General features: G+C 37.0%; 2 pseudogenes; both read left to right on the top strand.

Annotated features, from left to right (window-relative positions):
• LOC149244554 (E3 SUMO-protein ligase MMS21 pseudogene) overlaps window positions 1-19,016 on the top strand; it is a 33,279-nt pseudogene extending 14,263 nt beyond the window's left edge.
• A 102-nt stretch (window positions 19,017-19,118) lies between these two features.
• On the top strand, window positions 19,119-24,721 carry LOC149244553 (E3 SUMO-protein ligase MMS21-like; annotated as a pseudogene).
• The last annotated feature ends 2,182 nt before the right edge of the window (window positions 24,722-26,903 follow it).

The raw sequence follows: 26,903 nt of genomic DNA, 5'->3' as shown, positions 1-26,903 counted from the left end.
TTTACATTTTCTTCACATATTGATTACATTTTTCATATATCGGTAGCACTACATTATTAATTGTTATTGATTTGAATGTAAACATAGTAATCATTGATTCAAAACCTGATTATGAGTCTAGAAGTTTGTTTTCAAAAAATGAAATAGCCATTACTTAATGTGCATTCAATTATGAAAATATATAAAAATATAAAAATGTTTAACCTTAAAATTTCTTCACATATTGACAACATTCTTCATTTATCGAAACCACTATAAAATTAATCATTATCACTTTGGATGCAAATATAATAATGATTGACTATAAAATTAATCATTATCACTTTGCATGCAAATATAATAATGATTGATTGAAAACCTAATTATGGCCCTAGATGCATGATCCAAAAAAATTAAACAATTATTACTTATGATGCATTGAAGTCCATTTATTTCATTTTTGGGTAAAGTGAAACAATACTCACACAAAATCACCTAAGAAATCCATTCCCGAAATTGAACAATAAATATTATTCCAAATATGTGCAAAGATATATAATAAGTTTAGAAGGAGAATAAAAAAATGGTTGATTTATATCCAACTTTTTTCTCTAGAATCCTTTCCTATGTATCCTTTTGAGCTTGACGATGTGTATTTCTTTTGTCTGTAACCTACTTTGATTCTTTAAACTGAATTTATAGTACTTTTAACTCTAATTTATAAGTATAAATTATATATTATAATAAATGTTTTACATATTAAATGAGGTTAACCATCAGATAGCTCTAAATTATAAAATATTACATTAAAAAATATATCATCCCACGTCTCGTGCTTTAAACCTATTTTATGGTGCTTTAACCATAACCAATTGATATAAATCACATTAAAAAAAAATTATTGTGTGTATTAAATTGTATAAATTATAAAAGAATACAATAAGAAATACATTATTACACCTTCATCATCCCCTTAAACCTAACTTATAGTCCTGGAAACCTAACATATGGGTGTAAGTTATACATTATAATAAACATTATGTATGTTAAGTTAGAGTATCTATAAGATAATTGTAAATTATAGAATATTATAGTACGGATATCCATCTATCAAGCTCACATATAGTTATATCTAGTATTAATTATTTTAATTTTAATTTTATTTTAAATCATTTGGTTGAATCAACATAATATTACGTCACATAGCATTTTACAATATTGCTGCCATAATGGGTCTTAGAGCGCCTCTTACTGCAATAATTCCATATTTTTTTATCCCTCAATTATATGATAGAACTATTTTAGCAACATGCTAATCTCAGGCTTTGGGAGACTCCAAGAATCTTGAAATTAGACTAATTGTAAACGCAATATCTAGAATTGTTGTTGTGAGATACAAGAGGCTTCAAATAGGACTCTTGAAAAACTCTTTATCCTTCATGTGGCTTACTTAATTTTGTTCCCTTTTCTATAGTTGTGGCTATTGGATTGCAATTTATCATCCATAACATTTGTATGCATATCTTGCATACATGCTTGAAAAATAAAAATTCCATTTTAGATTGCTCAGCGTCTATTCTAAGAAAATACTTCATCAAACCCAAATCAATCACTTCAAATTCAGTGTCCATTACATGCTTAAAATTTCGAAGGTTACTTGTATATACCATGCCATCCAAATGCAAGAAAACTATTGAAATATGACCTTGTTAATTTGACGTTCTATACAAAGTTGGGTCACTCATTCTTCTACCAAAACAATTAGTAGCCAAATAAGAATATATTCTATTACACCAAACTTTTACAGCTTGCTTCAACCCATAAAATGGATTCTTCATCATCTATACCTTAAGTTCATGTTGCTAAATCATTTAATTAAGTGACTTTTCAGAATCAACTTCTCCTTGAAGAATTCGCTTTAGTTGTTAGGAAAAATAGGGGGGGGCAGTGTTGGGAACCGGGGGGGGGTAATCAATATTTTAAATTCACTTTAACTTTTAAGTTCATATTCATAATTATGTCCACTATTGTTCTTCATGCAACCTGCATGTGTATGCCAATGTATTGAATGCAAACCACATATATACAGATAACTAATTTTTAATAATGTCCATCAATGATTTAACTTATCTAGTGTGTCATCGTTTCTCTAGTTATTCATTATGCAACAACCATGAGAAGTAAAGAGCATATAAATAATCAACACATAAGGATCACATCAATAGATGAGGACATCGGGATTTTAGGTGGAAACCCATTGTAGGAGAAAATCATTATTGATGTTGTCTCTATCTTCTTCTTTTATTATAAAAAAAATATTCATTACATCTTGTATTGGTGCAAACTCTTACCAACATGCAAGCACCCAATGTAGGAAGCTACAACCTCCACTCATTCTTCAACACCTACTAGAAGGGAGCTCCAACCCCCTAATATCATTTACTGACTCCTACTAAAAGGGAGATCCTACCCCCTCACTGAAGGTTGCAACCCTTAGTATCTTGTGCACCACATTTCAAAATATTTCACACTAGATCCACCTATCAATCAGTCATAAAAACATGTAGGCCACTTTTCATCAAATTTTCACACTAGACTCATGCCAACAATAAGCCCAAATCAATATGTCAAAATCAAATACTAAATCTCAAAATATCAATCACTGAGCACTATATACAAACTGAATCACTAAAACATCAAGCCACAGAATATTGAATTAAACCAATCACTAAAATAAATTTTAAGCAATATAATAAAATCAATTTAATGCAATACCAACTAATATTGTCACATGTCAACCATTCAATTATTCATTGATTAATCACACTATTGGATACCAGATAGTCATCACAGAAACAATGTGTATTTATTGTAAACCTTGATTAACATTAACTTTAGAATATATAGTGATTGTTCTAAATTATACCCACGTATATACACACTTACTGTGTATGGAATCTGCGTACGGTTCTCAATTCACTGAATTATGAAACTAAATCCCTGCATCCCCCACTGAGTTTTTATCAGACTAAGTCACAGTAGAAACTAATCATATATCAATAGTTTATAGCATCATCACTAACCAATATCTGAATCCACAACCAAATCAACCCAATCAACCCAATCAACACTGCCAGACACAAATCATCATGATCAAGACATCATTGGCTGTAGTAGGAGCATAAGATTGTGCAATAGAGCTTTGTCAACAATTCATCCCCTAGACCTCATTTCATCAAGGTCAACACACTTTCTCCATATTTGGGAAAAGACACAATTCTGAAGTAGTAATATCAATCTCTTGAACGACAACACCACAGGTAGTATATACAACATATGTGCAAACAAATAGTACCTCCGGCATCACAAACCCTTAACTAGAATATAAATGATCAACAACATAATCAACATCTTTAGTGAGTGTAGAGTTCCATAACTATTTTATTTTGACACCATCTTTCCTCCATTTTCCTCTTTTTCATCATCGCTATCAACACAATAAAAGCAGTAAATCATAGATTTTGATAAGGTAAAAACTCTTATATGTTTTATTTTTCATATTTGTTAATATGCCTTATTGTTATGTTAAAGATTGCATTGGCTACAAAATTAACATGATTATGTAGCTATTTTACAATTCTGCAACTACGTCCATGGTTTGTGGGATTCTGGTGCACAAATGATCCAGGTCCGGGTGTGAAGAGGGACCTTTCCAAGACCTTTTACTTTCGTGATGTGTTAAATTGCATTTTAAAAGAACATTAATAAATACATATACATGCGGAAAAGAAGAGGAACATAACAATCATCAACACATGAGAACAAAAGCCATTGATAACGGAGTTCGTCCAAGAGGGACTACATCTCTGGGCCCCGGTGTCAACATGGTGTAGGTCGCTGCATTATGTGTTGTCAATAAAGATGATGTACACAGAGATGATGTCTCGATCATACAAGGAAGAATGCCTTCACGCAGGAGTGGCTCTAAGAGATGTTCCACAGCTAGAACTCTCAATCAAAAGACTCCTATCAGTATGACACAAAAACAAGCATGGTGCTTATCTCGCCAACATGGCACAAAAGGGATGTCAAAGCAAAACGCATGCATGACGACAACAAGAGTATCCCAAAAACATACAACAAGAGATCTCAAAGCATAACATAAAGACTTATGACACAAAGTACATCACATAGAAAGATTCCGCATCGAATCAAGCAAGGAATCATGACAACATGTAATAAACAATATCCTGTGACAACATCAATCATGGATCTGTAAAACATAATGCAGAAAGAATAAGTACATGAACACATCATATACCTCACCACCAAGGGCCATCTGAAGCAAAGGCTATCAAAGTGCTAAAGCTTTCTAAAACATCAATCTCACATCATCGATCACAAGAAGAAGATTGTTCGCACATGAAGATGGACATCTGCACTGGAACTTAGAAAAGTGACTGAAAGAAGAAATAGAGAAAGAAAAATCTGAATAGAGCATCAAATTTGTGGCATCGAGTAGTGCTGAAACAACTGTCCAAAATCTGAATTCTGAGAATTTGAAAATTCGGAGCTCAAGGAATCTTTTAGATTCCCTCGGGATTCCTCAAAGATTCTGTTTCAGGGATGAGCTGAAAATCCATTGCTCAGATGTCAAATTTGATTTCACCATTAGGATCCCTGCGGAAAACCATGAAAAACAAGTATAAACTTGACCATATTCTGACAAAGTGAAATTTTACCTCCTTGGGAAAATTTCATGGCTCATGGTTCCGCTCCCTGTTTTTTCTGAAATCATGGTTCCACGTGCATTCTGGAAATGACCGAAAAATGCAGACCTCTGATGAAGAAACAGACAACACCGTTGTGCTTTTGGCAATGAGAAGTGTAAAAACCATATAAAATTTATCAATTTCTGAAAAGTTGAAAATTTTATCTTCTTGCAAAATTCATGATCACTGCGTTAAAACCTATTAAAACTACCTTCATTTGCGTGCCCACTCTTGTCTCGAAATTCGTGCAGTCTCCTTCTCCCCAGCTCTGACAAAAAAAACTAAGTTCTTGAATAATTTCACTAGGGGAATTACCAAAATATTTGTTTTGGTGGATTGGTAAAAGTATTAAGATAGTGTGGAGGAGGTTAAGAGATCAAATCCTGCCTCGGGTAGCGGGCCCGCCATTTCGGCGGCCTGCACCCATCCACATACCAAACGAACTCTATGTTCATACCATGGTACATTACTTGATATGCGGGCGGCGAGAAGGGTGGAGTCTTGGGTGAAGGGACCACATACGTGGCCGCCTACCCAAGCCCACACATAACAAACGCGGAAGGGTATAACGGTTATCTACGCTGAGATTTATATGGCTCTGTCCCCATCTCATGCTTCCTCCATATGTCTATGCGTTTGGTTATATTAACCCTTTTACTAACAGCCTTCCATGTGAATGTCACGTTGGGTATTAATGGAGTTTTGTAATATGTTTTATACTCCCACCATATGCGTTCATTTGTTTTTATACCATACCATATATCGTATATGTATAACCATATAATATATATATATATATATAACTTTTGACTATGGTTATAAATATAATTTTTTGGATTTATGATTTTTATATAGTTATTTTAATAACTATAAAACAAGATTTTGTTATATAGTTATTTAATAACCAAAAATGATTTTTTTTCTCTTGTGCAGGTTTAGAAGGCCATTGGAGGGATGCCAAGTGTCAAGCTGTCATGTGGGTCCCATGTGTTGACTGGGATGCCATGTGGCACACCGTGGGCTCTATTTTTCCTCTGCCATACCAAACTTTGAAGAGCTCTATCTTTTGCATACGAGCTCAGATTGACGAACCGTTCACGCCACTACGATCAGGAAGACGAACCCTCTCAACCGATGCCACCAAAGTCTCCTTTCTGCCATTTTGAATTTCGAGCCTTATCCATCCCCTTAGTGTCTCGAGATCCTCTTGGATCAGCAAATGAAGCAAAGAAGCACATGGGTAGTTGAGGATCGATCCCCTCATGGATCTACTCCTATTTTCTTGAGCCAATTCACTAAGGGAACCACACAATGGTGCGGTCAAAGACACGATTCAAACACGCAGCAGTAAAAGTCCGAATGCATCACGTTTCTCTGATTTTCTTTCCAAATAGCAAATCGACGAGATAACGCTTTTTTTGTTAAGTTTCAAATTTGAATAAAGATTCATTAATAGACCCGTAGGCGTAGAAGTCTCAAACTGTTGAGCACACATTTTATATATAAGTATGTATCCTTTATAAAAAGAGAAAAAAAGGAAGGAAGTAATACTTAATTTCTGAAGAATTGTGAAACAGACCTTTGTTCTCATATTGAATTAAAGTTACCTTTTTGTGATTCGATGTGTATGTGAGCGTAATTTACACCTACTGGATGTGGAGGGCCCCTATAGATAGTCGAGATTTTAGTTTATTTCATTTCATTGCTTTCTGTTGTTTTCATTTAATCACTTTCTGTTATCATACTATCACTGCATTCTAGTTTAGTTTCCTTACTTCATTGTTTACATTGTTGGACACCTAATCCGCTATGGGTTGGTGTAGAATGTGAACAACCATGAGAGTCCAAGAGACCTTGGGATGTGGAACCCAACGGTCACACAAATGTACTATAAATGTATATCATTGTCAAATAATAGATGTACTCTCCTGCTTATATTTAATATTCTGTTGCTGCCATGTGTGTGTTTAACATGGTATCAGAGCGGGTGATCTCCTGGCCTGCTCAAGTGTGAGCCGCTTGTTTTTTTGTGGTCTTTATGTGCATGTCAATCCTACACCTCTACCCATAATCCTGAAATAGTAAAATTGGCATCCTAGGTCTGCAAATTCAAATGTTTTATATCAGCCTGTGTTACCAGAGAAACCTCCTTCACTCAGCGTTATTTGTGCCATTTCTGTCATTTCTATCCCGATAAATTTGCTCCATTATGGTAGCACTGCCCTGTCCAAAGAATACACTTCTGATTGTTTACAACACTTGACTTCGGGCCATCAAATCCTGCATTGGAGGGTGGTATCCGAGGGCAGAATTCAACACCTGTTGAAGTACTTAGACTACTCTCCTCCTTGTGGGTTCTGACAGAGGTAACGTCCCTCAGTTCTGCCATTCCTCTGTATTGCGCAGACCTATTCTTATGATAGATTCCAAAAATCCATTATCCGTTTCACTGTGCACATGTCCGTTTCAGAATTAACGCTTTGCTTGTAGTTGGACTATTCAGGTAGCCCATTCACCTCCTCCCACTGCATACCACCGTCACCATACCTGGAGAAAACAACTATTGTCATTATATTCTACTCAGATTTGAGGGATGCGATATTTGAAACTGGGGCATTGGCAGTCTACGCTCGAACTCGTTCATTGCTCTCCTAAACGAGCTCATTCTGACTTAATTTCCTCGAAAGAATTCAAGATCGGTTATGCGCATTGGAATAGAGCGTTGAATAAATTGTGTTTAAGCCTTCTCTGTAGTGATTGAATGCCATGAAAATATTTGTGTGTTGATTCCTTTTGGTGCACTTGTGTGTAAGCTGGTGTGGCTGCTCGGATCCAGGCGTGGAGAACTAACTGTGTTGTGAATGGCACTCGAGCTCTGACTATTGTAAGAATTGCACAGGTTGGAGTAGTCGTGGGCTACCTGCATGTTTCTATCAATTTTGGGGTTCACTTAACAAGAATCTCATGAGTTCTTTTATGAAACTCTCACCCCTTGCATTTTACATTCATAAGTGTGGGCCATTCTACATTCAATTGCGGTGAAATATATGTCTGTCCAAACTCTATATATTTTGAATGTTGGAGCACTTATATATAATGAACAATGAACAAAGTTACACATTTCAATTGCCTTGCATTGGTGAGCGTTGAACGGTTGAATTGGGTTATTCTATGCACTGTGTTGAATGGTTGAATTGGGTTATTCTATGCACTGCGTTAAGTTACGCACATGCCTTGGTCAAGGAACACATAATGTTGAAAATTTGGCTTATATACACAACTTTTAATAGAGCTAGTGATTTGGTATTGATGCATGTGTTGTTTGTTTAAACCTACATTGAATGGTGCGTTGAAGACTGTAGGGAGAAATTTGGTTGAGCTCTTGTTTAAAAAAAAGTAAGCGGAGGGGTCGTAATGGTGAATTCATATATATTGGGAGCTTTGTTCATATTAAATTTGAAAAATTCGCTTCGGAACCACTTCCTCTGAAGGTGCATTGCAATAATTTCATTGCATCACATATTCATATATTCTCAATGGTTTTCATTTCATGTTCTCCGGTTTGATTGTCCTACTCAACGCTTCCGCTGTCCCAACAAACGAAGAAAGCTACGTAAAGGATGAAAGGGCCTAAACAAAATGAAAAAAAAAGTTTCATGGTTCATTTCCAAGATGGTGTTTCCAATTCTTGGTGAACGTGCAACATGTTGAATATTCCAATCACAGGTTTCGGCAACCATCATTGATGCAATTGACCATAATCCTTTGCTTCCAAAAGTTCTGGAGTGAATGAATTCGGCTACGCATAGAGAGGAACTAATTGTTGCCTGGTTTGCATCGTGTCAATACTTATTGTGGAGTTTTGATGATGAAAATCCCTCATTGCACCTATTGGAATCCCTTTATTTGAAATCTGTGTGTTTCAGTCCTCTGCGTTGCAATTTTTGAAAGGCGACATATGGATAGTGGTTAAAATTCTAAGATGTTGTTTATAATGATTGCGTTGAACCAATAAGTTATATGGAACTCCGTACATATTCATATATTCTTTTTTTCCTTAGCGGAGTACAACTGATTGGATTAAGGGAGTGCTAGTGGCTACCAATTAATGCAGAGGCCTGCCCAAACATGATGCAATGGGGGGGAGTACATGCAAGTTGGTTTGTACATTATATGTATTATATGCTATTTGTTGTTGATTGAGTTATATTGGAGTTTGGAGTTTAGTGTTGAGTTACCAGTTTAGTGAAGCATGTGTGTGTTTAACATTCATCATTTCATTATGACTCGATTATTTAGTTTATCATTTCGTTATTTCATTTTCACTTACATTTCTTCACAGTCATTTAATGGTTTAGTTCTTCAAATATTTTTCGCTTAATTACAGTTAGTATTTTTATGCTTTTAGAATTAGAACTTGTATCTACTTTATAGTTAGAAATTACAAGATACTTTCATGCTCTTTAGAATCATAATTTGTATATATTTTGTAGACACGTTGTTGAAGGATCGTTAGAATAATTTGAATTTCAATACTCTATTTTATAGTAGCAAGGTGTTTATATAGGTTCATAATTTTAGGATGATTAACATAAGATATTTTAGGATGATACTCAATATATGACATGATAGATTAATCTAACAATAACTTAACTTCCACTTATTAATTTGTAGAAATCTAACTCTAATCTAATAGGAATCGAGATAACAATGAAAATACCATAACAAACATAAATATTATCTTACAAACTAAAGGAAAGGCTTCTAGCATCTATAGTGCACCTGCACTTCATAAATTTACCAACTATGTCCGATAATTTATGCTTGCAATTTAAGAACATTAAATTGACCAAACAATGAGCATAACATGTATATGTTTCTTATCATGTGTATTAAGTAGGACTACTCAACTTCACGAAATGCAACTCACGGAAACATGAAAAAGAGCAGATCTGAATGTGTGAGTGAAAATTGGTGCAAATCTGAGTGATTGGTGATGCATGCAATCAAAACAAATGTAGGAATCAGTCAAACCATAAACCCTAAACCACAAACCCTAAACCATAAACCCTAAAACCCATAAACACTAAACCCTTAAACCCAAAATCCTCAACCCTAAACCCTAATACCCTAAAACTCTGAAAATACCAGAACAAACATGAATATTATCTTACAAACTAAAGGAAAGGCTTCTAGCATATATAGTGCACCTACACTTCATAAGTTCACCAACTCTGCCCGATAATTTATGCTTGCAATTTAAGAACATTAAATTGACCAAACAGTGAGCATAACATGTATATGTTTCTTATCAAGTGTATTAAGTAGGACTAATCAACTTCACGAAATGCAACTCACGGAAACATGAAAAAGAGCAGATCTGAATGTGTGAGTGAAAGTTGGTGCAAATCTAAGTGATTGGTGATGAGTGCAATGAAAACAAATGTAGGAATCAGTCAAACCATAAACCATAAACCCTAAAACCCATAAACACTAAACCCTTAAACCCAAAATCCTCAACCCTAAACCCTAATACCCTAAAACTCGACACCCTAAACCCTAAACCCTAAAACCCTAAACCCTAAACCCCTAAAACCTAAAACCTAAACCCTAAACCCTAAACCCTTAAACCTTTAAACCCTTAACCCTTAACCCCTAAACCCTAAACCCTAAACCCTAATCCCTAAACCCATAAACCCCCTAAATCCTAAACCCTAAACCCTAAAACCCTAAAACCCTAGACCCTAAACCATAAACCATAAACCATAAACCCTAAACCCTAAAAACCTAAACCATAAACCCTAAACCCTAAACCCTAAAACCCCAAACCTTAAACCCTAATCCCTAAACTCTAAACCCTAAACCCTAAAATCGTAAACCCGACACCTAAAAACTAAACCCTAAAACCCTAAGACCCTAAAACCCAAAACCATAAACCCTAAACACTAAACCCTAACCCCTAACCCCTAAACCCTAAACCCTAGACCCTAGATCGAAACCAGAAACCTGCAATCGAAACCCTAAACCCCAAAAAAACTAAAACCCACAACCCAAACCCTAAACCCCAAGCCCCAAATAACAAGCCCTAAGCCTCGAGCCCTAAGCCTTAAGCCCTAAGCCCTAATACCTAAACCCCAAACCCCAAAACCTCAAACCCCAAAACCCCAAACCCCAAACCCTAAACCCTAAACCTTAAACCCTAAACCTAGAATCCTAAAACCATAAACCCTAAACCCTAAACCTTAAACCCTAAATCCTAAACCCTAAACCTTAAACCCTTAAGCCCTTAAACCAAAAAACCCTAAAACGCTAAACCATAAACACTAAACCCATAACCTTAAACCATAAACCCTAATCCCTAAAACCTAAACCCTAAATCCTAATCCCCTAAAACCCTAAACCCTAAACCCTAAAGCCCTAAAACCATAAAACCCCAAAACCATAAACCCTAAAACCCTAAACATTGAACCATAAAACCCTGAACCCTAAACCCTAAAACCATAAACTGTAAACCCTAAACCATAAAACCCTAAGCCCTAAACCATAAACCCTAAAACCCTAAACCTTAAACCCTAAACCCCTAAACCCTAAAATCCTAAAACCATAAACCCTAAACCCCAAACCCCAAACCCCAAACACTAAAACCCTAAACCCTAAAACCCTAAAACCCCCAAACCCCAAACCCTAAAACCATAAAATCCCCAAACCCTAAAACTCCAAACCCTAAACCCTAAACCGGAAAACCCTAAAGCCTAAAACCTAAAACCCTAAAACTTAAACCCTAAATCCCTAAACCTTAAACCCTAAAACCCTAAAACCTAAAACACTAAACCCTAAACCAAAAACCCTAAACCATAAACCCTAAAACCTAAAACCCTAAAACTCTAAACCCTAAACCCTAAAACCCTAAATGCTAAACCCTAAAACACTAAAACCATAAACCCTAAAGATACCTCACCTTCCAAATAGGCTTTCACCCGAAAGGATTTCCAAAGATATATCTTGTGTCAAATGTGTTTGTGATTTTTTATTTCTTTTTTCTTTATTTTCTGGATAAGTTCTTGTTTTCATGCATACACAATTAACAATAATCTATATATCCAGAAATAAACCCTAATAGTGTAGAGTTTCATATTTTTAAATATAATTTTATCAAATCTTTTATGACGAATTGTCTAGTGGAATATCTATGGTAGTTTTTGGATCATATTGGTATCAAAGCAATTTCTTTAGGTATATTGTGGAAATTTGTAGGGGGTCTATATCGATTAAGTCAAAATTCAAAAAACCCTAGTCATGGCCAACGAATCTACGAACAACCCTTGTTATCCTACAAAGGAAAGGTTTTCACGACTGGAAGCACAAGTTATAGATATAAGCCATAATGTGAATCTCCTCATGTTAACCCTAAGAAATAATCTTGGGCTATTCGGAGAAAATGGGGGTTCTAATGTAGAGGACAAATCAGAGAGGATATTAGGTATGGGGAAGCAACATAGAACAATTCAAAGAAAGGAGTCGAAAGAGATCAACCTAGTTCAGGTGTCATGAACCATTCATAGTCCCCATTCAAACGAAGCAAAGGTCGACATTAAGTCATACCAAGGTGATAACAATGCTCTAAATCTAAATCATTCATTTTAGTAATTAGAAGTTTATTTCATTGTTCATCATATAGATGACAAACAAAATATTTCATTTGCACTGTTGAAATTAGAGGGCCATGCCCTCACCTAGTGGGAAAGACACATGAAGACCTTGAGACTGAAGGGAGATCCTCTAGTTACCAAGTGGGAGGACTTTAAGACCCTTACAAACTCACAATTTTACCCTATCGAGTATGCAAAGTACTAGTGGATCCAATGTAAATACATTAGGCAGAAGCAAGGGTAGAGTGTACAGGAGTACACCACAAAATTTAGAAATATGGCCATAATGTTGGGTATATCACCAAAGAATCCATATTTATTCCTCAGTTATTTAGGGGGTCTACATAGCTATCTGCGAAAGCAAGTGATGCTTTTCAAGCCTAGGTTGGTGGATGAGGCTTGTGTACAAGAACAATACTTGGAGAACATAGGTATTAAGAAAGGGAAATCAAGTGGATTGAAGGAGAAGGAGCAATAGGACACTTCTAAGGAGGGGAAGAAGAAGTGGAAAGGGGAAAATATAAAAATACGGTAGCCACAACACACCAATTTAAAGATCCTAGCAAAATTGGCGTTCGATGATCCCAATTTTGTTAAGGTTGACACTTTGAAAATGTGGATCGTCGATCACCGATATGGCCTTGACCCACTGACTGCAGATATTTCGGGACCTCTGATCGCTGATGTGCTTGGATGTTGAATCCTCAATTGTTTATTTGATCTTGAACCTCTGATCGACGATCGACGATGTTTCTTATGATGTGCAATCGCTGATATGGGGGGACCTCTGATGTGAGGGATCCAAGATTCTACCCACCAGCATTTTCTCCTTGTTTTCTGGTTTTCAAAGGGAAACTTCAATTTGTTCTAACTTTTGATTCCGAAGTCCATTTGGGGATTTCCATACACCGTTGGAAAACCTATTCTGAGAGCTATCTAATGGAGGGGGTCATATTTAGTTTTGAGCGATTTTATGTCTTGGAAAATGGCTGCAAACCTCTCTGCTCTTTTGCACCCTTTTGATAGCTAAAATCAAATTTTACAATGAGCAACAAAAATTTCCACTTTTCTTCAAAAGACTAATTATTTTGTTATTCCTCTGGAGGATTATGTTTCTTATTTTTAACTTTTCCTTTATTCTTACATCTTTGTTGCTGAGATTTAGCTTTGGAATATTGAACGACAATGATCTCAGAAGTAGAAGTTGTAGGAGTGGTGGAAGGAGGGATTGGAGCAGCCACAACAAGAGTCGAACTAGATGGTTTACTCGTTGATTGTTGGTTAGTTGAACCAGTCACATCATCAATGACATGTGATTCTTTATTAGGAGGTCAAGGAATAGTATTGGAAGGTCACTGAGCACTTGGTATTTTATCATAAAGCGTGCCAAATTGGGTATAAGTAATATCCAAATACTAAGGACAAGAAATTAGTTTCTCTTCGGTCACAACTCCACCTTTAGTGATGCCTTTTATGATATATGGAAAATGAGACTTAATCAACCATTCAACTAACAATTGATCGAGATTTGTTTTTTTTAACTAAACAAAATGTGTTAGGAATGTGGTAGCTAAGTCACTTAAATTATCGAACGAAGCTCCTGGTAGTTCAATATACCACTCTGTTTCTGTATCGGTGAGTGTGCATTGGAAATGATGCAAACAAACAGATTAATCATTGAGAGAGTTCAAAGAATCCCACAAATGATAAGTCATCACGTGTGTAAATGGGCCTTCTCTAGGATTTGAATTGAATTTAGGGATATAACTGAGAAATTTCATAGGAATAATCAACCACCAAGGAGAATGAATAATGGGATTATTGGTGACCCTGGTCAAATCCAGAAATTCGAGAGTTGCTGCGAATGGAGATTTCCTATTGAGTTCTAGTGGAGGATACCCTCGGTAAGATGGGATGACCTGACCAACATGTATATATATTCCAGGATACAAAGGATTTCGATAACCCAAATACACATAACCTTGTTGCCTAACTCTGGGATAATCTTGTAATTGAAATGGCTAGGATTCAATTTGTTGACCATAAGGAATTTAAGGTATAGGTTGTTCCTATGCCATACCATATCCATATTGACCTACTTGAATTTGAGCAATGGTCGGACCAAGTGATTATGATTGTAAGTTACCTTGAAAATGTTGGGCATACAGGGCTTATGAAGTGCAAGATCCTAGTGGAATAGGTTGAGCCAAATATGTAGCCTGTAAATGTTAGTTTACATTCATTTGAGCTTGAACAGGCTGAGATATAAGTTGTTGAATAGGAATCTGAGATGTTGGTGGAACCGTTTGAGATATTAGAGATGAAGCCACAACCGAACAAGGTTGTACAAGCGTGGTAGGTTTCCAAGCATTATCAAACATTCCCAAATGCAGAGGATTCAAATGATTCTAAGCACTAACTTGAGGAGATGGAAATATCACTGCAACAAGTTCCCCCCCTGCCGAAAGAGGAGGGTTATATGGAGGGAACTTACCCGCAAGAGGAGGGTTCCCAATAGGAGGTGGAATGGGTTGTTGTAGGTGTCCATACCCACTAACACAAGGACCATCTTGCTGCTAAACTGTAGGAGTAGATGGAGGAGAATGAGTATACTATGTAGTGCTCATCAAAGAAGTTCCTGATGGAATTCTAGATGTAGATTATATGGGAGAGGTTCATGGACTAGTTGTTGTGCCAAAAAAGGTACCAGACAATGATTGGTAGCTAGGTAGGACAGATGAGCCTCAAGTGATGTTACAAACCTAGATGAAGTTGCAACATGGGTTGTCTCGGTCATGGTAGTAGATACAACTTGATAAACCATAGCAGATTCAGGGATGGTTAACTATCTAAAAGAGGGTTTCCGAGGGAAACTAAAGGGTGATTTGAAAGGAAAAAAACCAGAAAAAGGAGCTTGTGATAGAGTATGAAGAGAAGGAAAAGGATGGGCCTGATAAAAATGAGCACCTACTTGAGCAGGAGAGGAGGGTTGAGGATCTTCCTGAGGAATTTCTTCGATACTCACAAGACTAGGTGGAAGTGGTTTACCATAAGGTCCAAGATATATAGGTTCTGGTTGAGTCTGAGACAGAGGACGAGAAGAAGAAGGTCCTGAAGTAATAGGTGTAGATAACTAAGGTGCCTTAGGTTGTATAAACTGAGGTGCCTTAGGTTGTATAAACCACATATATCCAGATAACTAATTTTTCATAATTTTCATCAATGATTTAACTTATCTAGTGCGTCATCGTTTCTTTAGTTATTAATTATGCAATAACCATGAGAAGTAAAGAGCATATAAATAATCAACACATAAGGATCACATCAATAGATGAGGACATGGGGATTTTAGGTGGATACCCAATGTAGGAGAAAATCACTGTTGATGTTGTCTCTATCTTCTTCTTTTATTATAAAGAAAATATTCATTACATCTTGTATTGGTGCAAACTCTTACCAACATGCAAGCACCCAATGTAGGAAGCTACAACGTCCACTCATTCTTCAACACCTACTATAAGGGAGCTCCAACCCTGTAATATCGTTTACTGACTCCTACTAGAAGGGAGATCCCACCCCCTCACTGAAGGTTGCAACCCTTAGTATCTTATGCACCATGTTTCAAAATATTTCACACTGGATCCACCTATCAATCAGTCATAAAAACATGTAGGCCACCTTTCATAAAATTTTCACACTAGAGTCACGCCAACAATAAGCCCAAACCAATATGTCAAAATCAAATACTAAGTCTCAAAATCTCAGATACTCAACACTATATACAAACTGAACCACTAAAACATCAAGCCGCAGAACATTGAATTAAACCAATCACTAAAATAAATCTTAAGCAATACAATCAAATAAATTTAATGCAATACCAACTAATATTGTCACATGTCAACCATTCAATTATTCATTGATTAATCACACTATTGGATACTAGATAGTCATCACAGAAACAATGTGTATTTATTAGGTTTTATATAAGTTGATTTTAAGCTAAAGTATTAGGTTTTATTATGATTATATTATAATGGATATTTGTTTTTATATTAGTTTTTGTTTGGTTGTTTATTGTAAGTCATTGTTAATTATATTTAATTTTATTTTATTGTACTTGATTTTACTTGAATGAGGTTCAAAATGATGTCTATGATTGATCATGTTGGACATTCTTTAAGATTTATGTCTTTAACAGAGAATCTAGATCTAATAAGTTTCATTAGGGATCAAATCTATGGAGGTGTAAACATAAATAGCCATTGCTTATGATCCATTTCTAAAGTGGATCTATTTTATTTTTGGGTGAAGTGAAATAAAGACAAACTAAACCCAAAAAACCATTCCACAAACATGCCTAAAACAAAGCCCCAAATCCTATTCCAAATATGAGCAAAGATTTAGGAGAATACTTTTAAAAAGAAAGAATTTTAAAAATATGGTGAATAGAAATTGGTAGGTTGGTACCAAACTTTTATGTGTGCTATCCCTACTAAACGTTTTTCTACCCAATCCTGTCTCTGCTCATGACCTACAAACTTTGTGTATTCTGTTAGAGTCGGTCCTTACAGCCCTCCGTCAGAGATCATTTCTCCTTTTGCAATTCATTTTTAGGTGTCTCGCTCGACTGACTTCGTTGCATTTCACTAGGGGCATGCCATTGTCTGACGGAAGGGTTTGGTGTTCTTGTTTCCCTCATGCTTGTACCTGCCTGGGCTAGTCAAAATTTCTCTATGTTCATCAAAGTTCATTTCAGTCATTCATAGTCATTATGCTATTTTGGTCAAAAAGAGTTATTTTCAGAGTCTAGGTCTAGTGGTTGGTCTTCAAACATGTCGAATAATGCCCGCAGGCCATGAGGATGGTTTTTGAAGAGGTTCTTAGTTCAAAAGTTCATCATCAAACACATTTGAGGACATTTCTTGTTCAAAACTCTGTTTTGAATAAGAAATTGTCGAATTCATTTTTTGTAATAATCATGTATTTTATTTTATTTTTTATTTTTTATTTATTTTTTTCGCCATGGAGTTTTCAAAGCAGGCTTTGGTTTTCCTTTGCCAAACATCAATGCCAATATCCCTGTAAAAAACAACCAAGTTCATCAGCTCAAAACTCAGAAAGTCAGTGAGAAAGCCAAAGGACAGAAGTTTCATTAAATGATAAAGTGCCAAAATGAAAAACAATACAAAATAGGTTTTTGAGGAGAAAAATCAAACCCATTACTCCATGAGACATTTTCATCGCTTGAAACATCTAGTGCTAGGCTAAGAGGTCAAAAGATATCTATTGCAGTTTTGGAGGAGTGAATTTCATGTTTAAGTGTCAAAGTTGTGTGCTGGAAGTGTGCGCGGTGCATTGGAGTGGGTCACGGCGCACATAAGGCATGCGGCGCATAGAGCCGGATTCCATAGTGTAAAACTTGTGCGTGCGCGACGCATAGAGCCGCATTCCGCAATGTAAAATTGTGCGTGCGCGGCGCATATAGCCTGCGTGGCACACTGGGTTTGTGCGCGGCGCACAGAGCCGATAGGCCAGTTTTATATCACCTCTGCCATCAAAACTGAAAAACACGCCATTTCTTCTGCTCCAAGATGTTCGGAGCTCATTGGTGACCATCAAAATGATTGCAGAGGACTTAGAGAGGGAAAACCATTCCGATCTGGTATTTTTTGTGTTCTTGGTTTCACATTCGTCTCAAGTTTTAAGTAACCTTCAGGGAGGGTTCACACAACTATCAGGCGCTCAACAATTCTTGAGATTATCACAAGGAGCTATATGTCATGGTTGGCAGTTGAAAATAGATACAGATGTAAGATAAAAAGGTAACGAAAAAACACCTTCTTTGACATCTGTTTACGGCATTTTTTCCACTGAAATCCAGCAAAATTCGGCTTTGCATTGATGGAATGGTGAAATCCAGTTGTCGGGATTACATATTTCAGCTGCCTTGGGGTTTTTGATCCCCTGAATCGGGCAGTGGCATCGACAGCCCCCATTTCGACTAGTCTTTGGGTGTTTTGGGCTAGATTTGGAAAATACACCATGTCGGAAAGGGTGAAGCAATTGGATTAAGCAACTCTGGAATTGATTCTTGTTTCTGATGATATCGTATGGCCAAGCTCAGCTCTTCAGGCAATTGGCAGAGAATACGATTCGTCAAATGGGACGACAGATTTTAAGAAACTTATAGATGAAACCTATTTCCAAGCTTGAAGCAGATTCCCTTACGGTGCCCGAAAATCATTTGTTCTATAAGCAGTTTAAAGAAGCAGTTTGGAGGGTTCATTACGCAGATGAGCCAATGCCTGGAGAGGAGTAGGACAAAATTATTATGACTAGCAGTCGGTGCAGCCTAGTAAACATGACTTGTCCATTTACTGGGAAACCTGTCACTTAACTTGAAAATCCCGTGCGCAGCACAGAGTGCAAGCATATATATGAAAAAAGGCGTGGTTGCAAATGCGCTGCTGCAGGGTGCCCGAAAATGCTTACAGCTGACAAACTAATATGTGATCCTCTACTAAGGATAGAAATTGATGAATTACGTTTGAGAGGAAACTGCTTTACTCAAGCCCAAATGGTAGCAGATTGCACTGATATTGATGAGGATTGATGGCTTAATATTGAAGATTATAGAATCCTTATGTACATTATTCACCAAGTCCATCCAAAGCAAGCAATTTTATCAAGGCACAACATCTTTCATCGAGTCATCATGCAGGAGAACATCCAGAACTGTGACATGATAGGCGTCTTGGTGAAGTTGTCAGCTTCTCAGGTCTCAGAGATTCAAGAGTCCCAGGACCTAATTCTGATGCATCTTCTGATAAACATAAAGGGGATAAGGACGGAGAGCCAAGTGAAGTTTTGTGTATACGCTTTCCAGGTTACATGAAGGTGGAGATAAAGAACATGAATTCATTCTCTGCAATGCAACGAGCCATTGATTTTGAGATTTCTTGACAGGCGACTCTCCACCAGGAAGGTCAAGGTAATGAGATTATCCAGGAAACTCGACTTTGGGAAGATGAAAGTCAGCGTACAATTACGATGCAGCTGAAAGAGGGACTTGCTAATTACAGATACTTTCTAGAACCTGATCTTCCGGACGTTATCTTAACGCAGGATTACATTGAAAAGCACCGATGTTACATGCAAGATGTCATCATACTAGCAAATGACATTGATGTAATTTTCGAATGATGAATGTAAAACGATCCATCTTGGTATTCATGATCCAAATTGAATGAAAGTGGCGTTATGTCTTAGGTGGTAGTCATTGCATACTTTGGCATTCGATCTAAAGAACATATGTGGCGGATTTGACCCAGATTTTAGCATTAAAATATTGGAGACCTTTTCCCTTCTGTAAAGTGGAAAACGCATCTCTAGAAATTTGAGGGCGGTTGTGTAGGAATGTGCCAAGTGGCATTCAAGAAAGAGAGTTTTTAGGCCTAAAATCAGCAACTACACGATTCCAGGCTCAAAATTTAGCAAAAGAATAGGATTCGACTACCTATTTTCGACTTTAGTTATGTTTCAAGGATTGACAATTACAGCTTCCGCCTCTCCATTGGTCTTTTGAGTGAAAATGTAACGCTGCTTATCTTCAGAAAAGATGATTGGCTCCTGTTAGTTAATGACTAAACAACTCCACATTTGTGTCGATTTGTTTTCACACAGATGGAGTTTATTTATGGTATGAAAAATTTTGTAAAAGGGTTCAGTGGGAGAGTTATGAGGAAAAGTGTGGGAGGAAAAAAAACCCAGCACTATCACTGTACAGTTTTGACAGAGAAATAATTAAATGGTGCAGCTCTGATTTATAAGATTCTTGCGGTATGAGTTTTGGCATGTGTTTTTTCTCTCTGTTTCATATGTATCATGTGATGTCTTGCAGTTCATTCATGATCGTTTCCAGCTGAATACTTTCAAGTGAGAAAGGTAGAATTCAGTCATTGCTCTGCCTTGAGGAAGTGTTCAGATTTTATGTTTTTCTTTTGCCTGGAAAGGATTCATACATTAATGCCCTTTTCAGCTTTCTTAAACAGTCTGTTCACCCCATTTAAATTCAATTTAATTGCTAAAACCTCATGCCTATCTCGCCTTATGAAATATCCTGCGCCTTTGGTTAAATCTATGTTCATGCTGTCCTTGTCCCATACAGCCCAGAAAATCAATCATTTATTGAATTAACTCTTTCATATCCGTTTACTAGCCTAAAATCATTATCAGTTTTGCATTTGGGTCATCTTAGGCTCTATTGGATATCTTTTTCCGAGATAGACCTGGAGAGATCCCTCTCCTGTCCTCGTAGGGCTAGCTACGAGGCTGAGCTTGGTTTGATGTTACCTTGAATCCTGCTTTCCTTCAGCCTAAGGCAGATTCAAGCACTAACATAGTGGCGACCATACTGGGGAAGAAAATGGTTTGCTTGAAGATTGTTTTGCCCCAGTACATTTCTCAAGTTCAGAGCTGATTGTTGATGGTGAATAGCGATCAAACATAAGAAGGCTGAAATCATTCACCTGGCGATTCCATTCACTGAAGAATCCAGCAATCAATCCTTCATGGTGACTCCACTGCAGAGAGATCAGTAGCTTTGAGATTTTCAAATGGAGCAGGTTGCATGAAGATACGCTCCCATGAGCCAAGATCACATCCCAGGCTTTCCGAATAAAATGCCCAAGGTGGATTGGCTTCAGAATTTGCCTATGTTCAGAATTATGGAAGATAATGACGCTGATCTTCATCTGGTGAAATTTCACATTCATGTGCATAAACTAAAGATCAATTTTCTTGAAGACTGTTTGATGAAAATGTTTATGGCTACTCTGGAAAACGAAGCCCGATCTTGGTATGAAAGTTTGCCACCTGCTTCTATTTATTGTCTAAAAGATTTTCATGCAGTATTCTTTGAAAGGTATAAAGAATCGTATCCATCCTTAGCTTTAGTTCAGGACTGTTGTAGCCATGTTCATAGTTTTATTGAAGATCTTGAGAATTTTTATGGGCGTGATGACTTAATGGATGGAGAAATCATGGAAGCCCTGTATGAAAATCTGTTTCAGCAGCCTACAGAACTCTTAGAGGAAACTTTGCAGCAGGATCAAAATCAGCAGGTTGAAGATTTCCATATGGCTGAAAATGATGAAAGAAGAAGTTTTATTTCAGATCTGGTTGAAATAAATGAGGATACGCAGGAAAATGATGTTCCAATCTCAGAAAATGATGATGATAAACCAGATCGAGAGACAGATTGTGATGAGGAAAAACATGTTGTTCCGGATCTCATAGAAGAGAATTGCATTGTTGAGGCTGCCTCAAATGAAGAAGACAGAGTTACAGACCTAACTGCCCTCATCTAATTAGAACACAGCCTTCCTAAAGAAGTAATCCAGTCAGCTTATGAAAAACAAGATGAGATCTTCGCTCAAGTAAGTCAAACAGTTTCTCTGGATGAATTTATGATAGATGATAGAAATGTCATGCTTGAGTTTCACGAAACATCTAAAGTTTCTTTTCTTATGATTAATGAATGTAATGAGAATCTGCCTATCATATCATATGAAGATAACCTGCAAGATGTTCAGACTACCGAAAATCAGACCATTCAGGATGCCATTTCAGATTCTTCTTCCTATGTTTCATGTTTTGAAATGTTCTTTGAAACGGAGATCTGCTCATCTACTTGTTCCGAATTTTTTGACAACCAGGAACATACTCTTATTTGTGAAAAAAGATCAGCATCACAAGAAATGGACCCCTTGTTTCTTCAGCAGGAGGTAATTCTTCATGTTTTTCAGGACCCAATGGCAAATCTGTTGCAGTCAGCAGTGAAGGTGTTTATTGCAATATTCAATGATGAAGGAGATCAGGGTCAGGGTCAATTAGCTTTTTGGATGCCCAGTTACAAGTATCTACTGTTGACTAGGAGATCTGATCAGGAGAATCAATCAAGAAGGCATCTGCTTGATTGGTTACATTGGCATTTTGATATAGTTTGATCGTATATTGCCTTGTAAGAAACACGGGTGGCCATGTACTGCCACCAAGCTTTAAGTTTTAAGTTCAGGTCTTAGTATTTTTGAGTACAGTTTGTCGAGTCAGTTTTTCAGTCATTTCAGTTTCACAATTGAGTCAGTTTGAGTCAAGTTTCAGTCAATAAATGCGTCAAAGTCTGTGTTGGTTGTCGAAATAATGACTCCATAGCCCAATGGACGAAGGCACTGTCTGCTCTCCCAAAGATCTGCAGTTCTTGGCACCTCCACGGAGCTGGAGCTACCATCCCCATTGGAGCCCATGTTAGAGTCGGTCCTTACAGCCCTCCATCAGAGATCATTTCTCCTTTTGCAATTCATTTTTAGGTGTCTCGCTCGACTCACTTCGTTGCATTTCACTAGGGGCATGCAATTGTCTGACGAAAGGGTTTGGTGTTCTTGTTTCCCTCATGTTTGTACCTGCCCGGGCTAGTCAAAATTTTTCTATGTTCATCAAAGTTCATTTCAGTCATTCATAGTCATTATGCTATTTTGGTCAAAAAGAGTTATTTTCAGAGTCTAGGTCTAGTGGTTGGTCTTCAAACATGTCGAATAATGCTCGTAGGCCATGAGGATGGTTTTCGAAGAGGTTCTTAGTTCAAAAGTTCATCATCAAACACATTTGAGGACATTTCTTTTTCAAAACTCTGTTTTGAATAAGAAATTGTCGAATTAATTTTTTGTAATAATCATGTATTTTTTTTTTTTTCCGCCATGGAGTTTTCAAAGTAGGCTCTGGTTTTCCTTTGCCAAACATCAACGCCAATATCCCTGTAAAAAACAACCAAGTTCATCAGCTCAAAACTCAGAAAGTTAGTGAGAAAGAAAGTCAGTGAGAAAGCCAAAGGACAGAAGTTTCATTAAATGATAAAGTGCCAAAATGAAAAACAATACAAAATGGGTTTTTGAGGAGCAAAATCAAACCCATTACTCCATGAGACATTTTCGTTGCTTGAAACATCTAGTGCTAGGCCAAGAGGTCAAAAGATATCTATTTCAGTTTTGGAGGAGTGAATTTCATGTTTAAGTGTCAAAGTTGTGTGCTGGAAGTGTGCGTGGCGCATTGGAGTGGGTAGCAGCGCACATAAGGCGCGCAGTGCATAGAGCCGCATTCCGCAGTGTAAAATTGTGCGTGCGCGGTGCATACAGCCTGTGCGACGCACTGGGTTTGTGCGCGGCGCATAGAGCCGACAGGCCAGCTTTATATCACCTCTGCCATCAAAACTCAAAAACACGCCATTTCTTCTGCTCCAAGATGTTCGGAGCTCGTTGGTGACCATCAAAATGATTGCAGAGGACTTAGAGAGGGAAAACCGTTCCGATCTGGTATTTTTTTTTGTTCTTGGTTTCGCATTCGTCTCAGGTTTTAAGTAACCTTCAGGGAGGGTGCACACAATTGTCAGGTGCTCAACAATTCTTGAGATTATCACAAGGAGCCTATATGTCATGGTTAGCGGTTGAAAATAGATACACATGTAAGATAAAAAGGTAACGAAAAAACACCTTCTTTGACATCCGTTTACGGCGTTTTTCCATTGAAATCCGGCAAAATTCGGCTTTGCATTGATGGAATGGTGAAATCCAGTTGTCGAGATTGCATATTTTGGCTGCCCTGGGGTTTTTGATCCCCTGAATCGGGCAGTGGCATCGACAGCCCCCATTTCGACTAGTCTTTGGGTGTTTTGGGCTGGATTTGGAAAATACGCCATGTCGGAAAGGGTGAAGCAATTGGTTTAAGTAGCTCTGGAATCGATTCCTGTTTCTGATGATATCGTATGGCCAAGCTCAGCTCTTTAGGCAATTGGCAGAGAATACGATTCTTCAAATGGGACAACAAATTTTAAGAAACTTATAGATGAAACCTATTTCCAAGCTTGAAGCAGATTCCCTTACGGTGCCCGAAAATCATTTGTTCTATAAGCAGTTTAAAGAAGCAGTTTGGAGGGTTCATCACGCAGATGAGCTAATGCCTGGAGAGGAGCAGGAAGAAATTATTATGACTAGCAGTCAGTGTAGCTTGGTAAACATGACTTGTCCATTTACTGGGAAACTTGTCACTGAACTTGAAAATCCCGTGCGCAGCACAGAGTGCAAGCATATATATGCAAAAAGGCGTGGTTGCAAATGCGCTGCTGTAGGGTGCCCGAAAATGCTTACAGCTGACAAAATAATATGTGATCCTCTACTAAGGATAGAAATTGATGAATTACGTTTAAGAGGAAACTGCTCTACTCAAGCCCAAATGGTAGCAGATTGCACTGATATTGATGAGGATTGATGGCTTAATATTGAAGATTATAGAATCCTTATGTACATTATTCACCAAGTCCATCCAAAGCAAGCAATTTTATCAAGGCACAACATCTTTCATCGAGTCATCATGCGGGAGAACATCCAAAACTGCAAGATGATAGGCGTCTTGGTGAAGTTGTCAGCTTCTCAGGTCTCAAAGATTCAAGAGTCCCAGGACCTAATTCTGATGCATCTTCTGATAAACATAAAGGGGATAAGGACGAAGAGCCAAGTGAAGTTTTGTGTATACGCTTTCCAGGTTACATGAAGGTGGAGATAAAGAACATGAATTGATTCTCTGCAATGCAACGAGCCATTGATTTTGAGATTTCTCGACAGGCGACTCTCCACCAGGAAGGTCAAGGTAATGATATTGTCCAAGAAACTCGACTTTGGGAAGATGAAAGTCAACGTACAATTACGATGCAGCTAAAAGAGGGACTTGCTGATTACAGATACTTTCCAGAACCTGATCTTCCGGACGTTATCTTAACGCAGGATTACATTGAAAAGCACCGATGTTACATGCAAGATGTCATCATATTAGAAAATGACATTGATGTAATTTCCGAATGATGAATGTAAAACGATCCATCTGCGTATTCATGATCCAAATTGAATGAAAGTGGCGTTATGTCTTAGGTGGCAGTCATTGCATACTTTGGCATTCAATCTAAAGAACATATGTGGCGGATTTGACCGAGATTTTAGCATTAAAATATTGGAGACCTTTTCCCTTCTGTAAAGTGGCAAACGCATCTCCAGAAATTTGAGGGCGGTTGTGTAGGAATGTGCCAAGTGGCATTCAAGAAAGAGAGTTTTTAGGCCTAAAATCAACAATTACATGATTCCAGGCTTAAAATTTAGCAAAAGAATAGGATTCGACTACCTATTTTCAACTTCAGTTATGTTTCAAGGATTGACAGTTATAGCTTCCGCCTCTCCATTGGTCTTTTGAGTGAAAATGTAATGCTGCTTATCTTCAGAAAAGATGATTGGCTCCTGTTAGTTAATGACTAAACAACTCCCCATTTGTGTCGATTTGTTTTCACAAAGATGGAGTTTATTTATGGTATGAAAAAATTTGTAAAAGGGTTCGGTGGGAGAGTTCTAAGGAAAAGTGTGGGAGGAAAAAAAACCTAGCACTATCACTGTACAGTTTTGACAGAGAAATAATTAAATGGTGCAACTCTGATTTATAAGATTCTTGCGGTATGAGTTTTGGCATGTGTTTTTTCTCCCTGTTTCATATGTATCATGTGATGTTTTGCAGTTCATTCATGATCGTTTCCAGCTAAATACTTTCAAGTGAGAAAGGTAGAATTCAGTCATTGCTCTGCCTTGAGGAAGTGTTCAGATTTTATGTGTTTTCTTCTGCCTGGAAAGGATTCATACATTAATGCCCTTTTCAGCTTTCTTAAACAGTCTGTTCACCCCATTTAAATTCAATTTAATTGCTAAAACCTCATGCCTATCTCGCCTTATGAAATATCCTGCGCCTTTGGTTAAATCTCTTCTCATGCTGTCCTTGTCCCATACAGCCTAGAAACTCAATCATTTATTGAATTAACTCTTTCATATCAGTTTACTAGCCTAAAATCATTATCAGTTTTGCATTTGGGTCATCTTAGGCTCTATTGGATATCTTTTGTCGAGATAGACCCAGAGAGAGCCCTCTCCTATCCTCGTAGGGATATCTACGAGGCTGAGCTTGGTTTGATGTTACCTTGAATCCTGCTTTCCTTCAGCCTAAGGCAGATTCGAGCACTAACATATTCTATATATATTTTATAGATTTGTCTCACTAGTGTTGATGCTTTAAACCTAATTTAAAGTACTTTAGCACTAACTTATAGGTATAAATTATATATTAAAATAAATATTTTATATATTAAATACATTAAAGTGAGATAGCGGTTAGTTATTAAACATTATAAAAGAAATATATTATTGCATGTTTGGTGTTTTAAGCCCAACTTATGGTGCTTTAACCCTAACCAATAGATATAAATAATATAAAAAATATATATACAATAAATTATATTAACATTGGGTATAAATTATAAAATAATACACTAAAAAGTATATTATTATGATTGTGTCTATATAAAAGAATATAAGAATACAAAAATGTTTAACCTTACATTTTTTTCACATATTGATTACAT

Source organism: Pinus tabuliformis, chromosome 8 (assembly GCF_031772625.1).
Source record: "Pinus tabuliformis cultivar Carrire ecotype Pingquan chromosome 8, CPIR1, whole genome shotgun sequence".
NCBI lineage: Eukaryota > Viridiplantae > Streptophyta > Pinopsida > Pinales > Pinaceae > Pinus > Pinus tabuliformis.
This window is presented reverse-complemented; position numbering and strand designations above follow the sequence as displayed.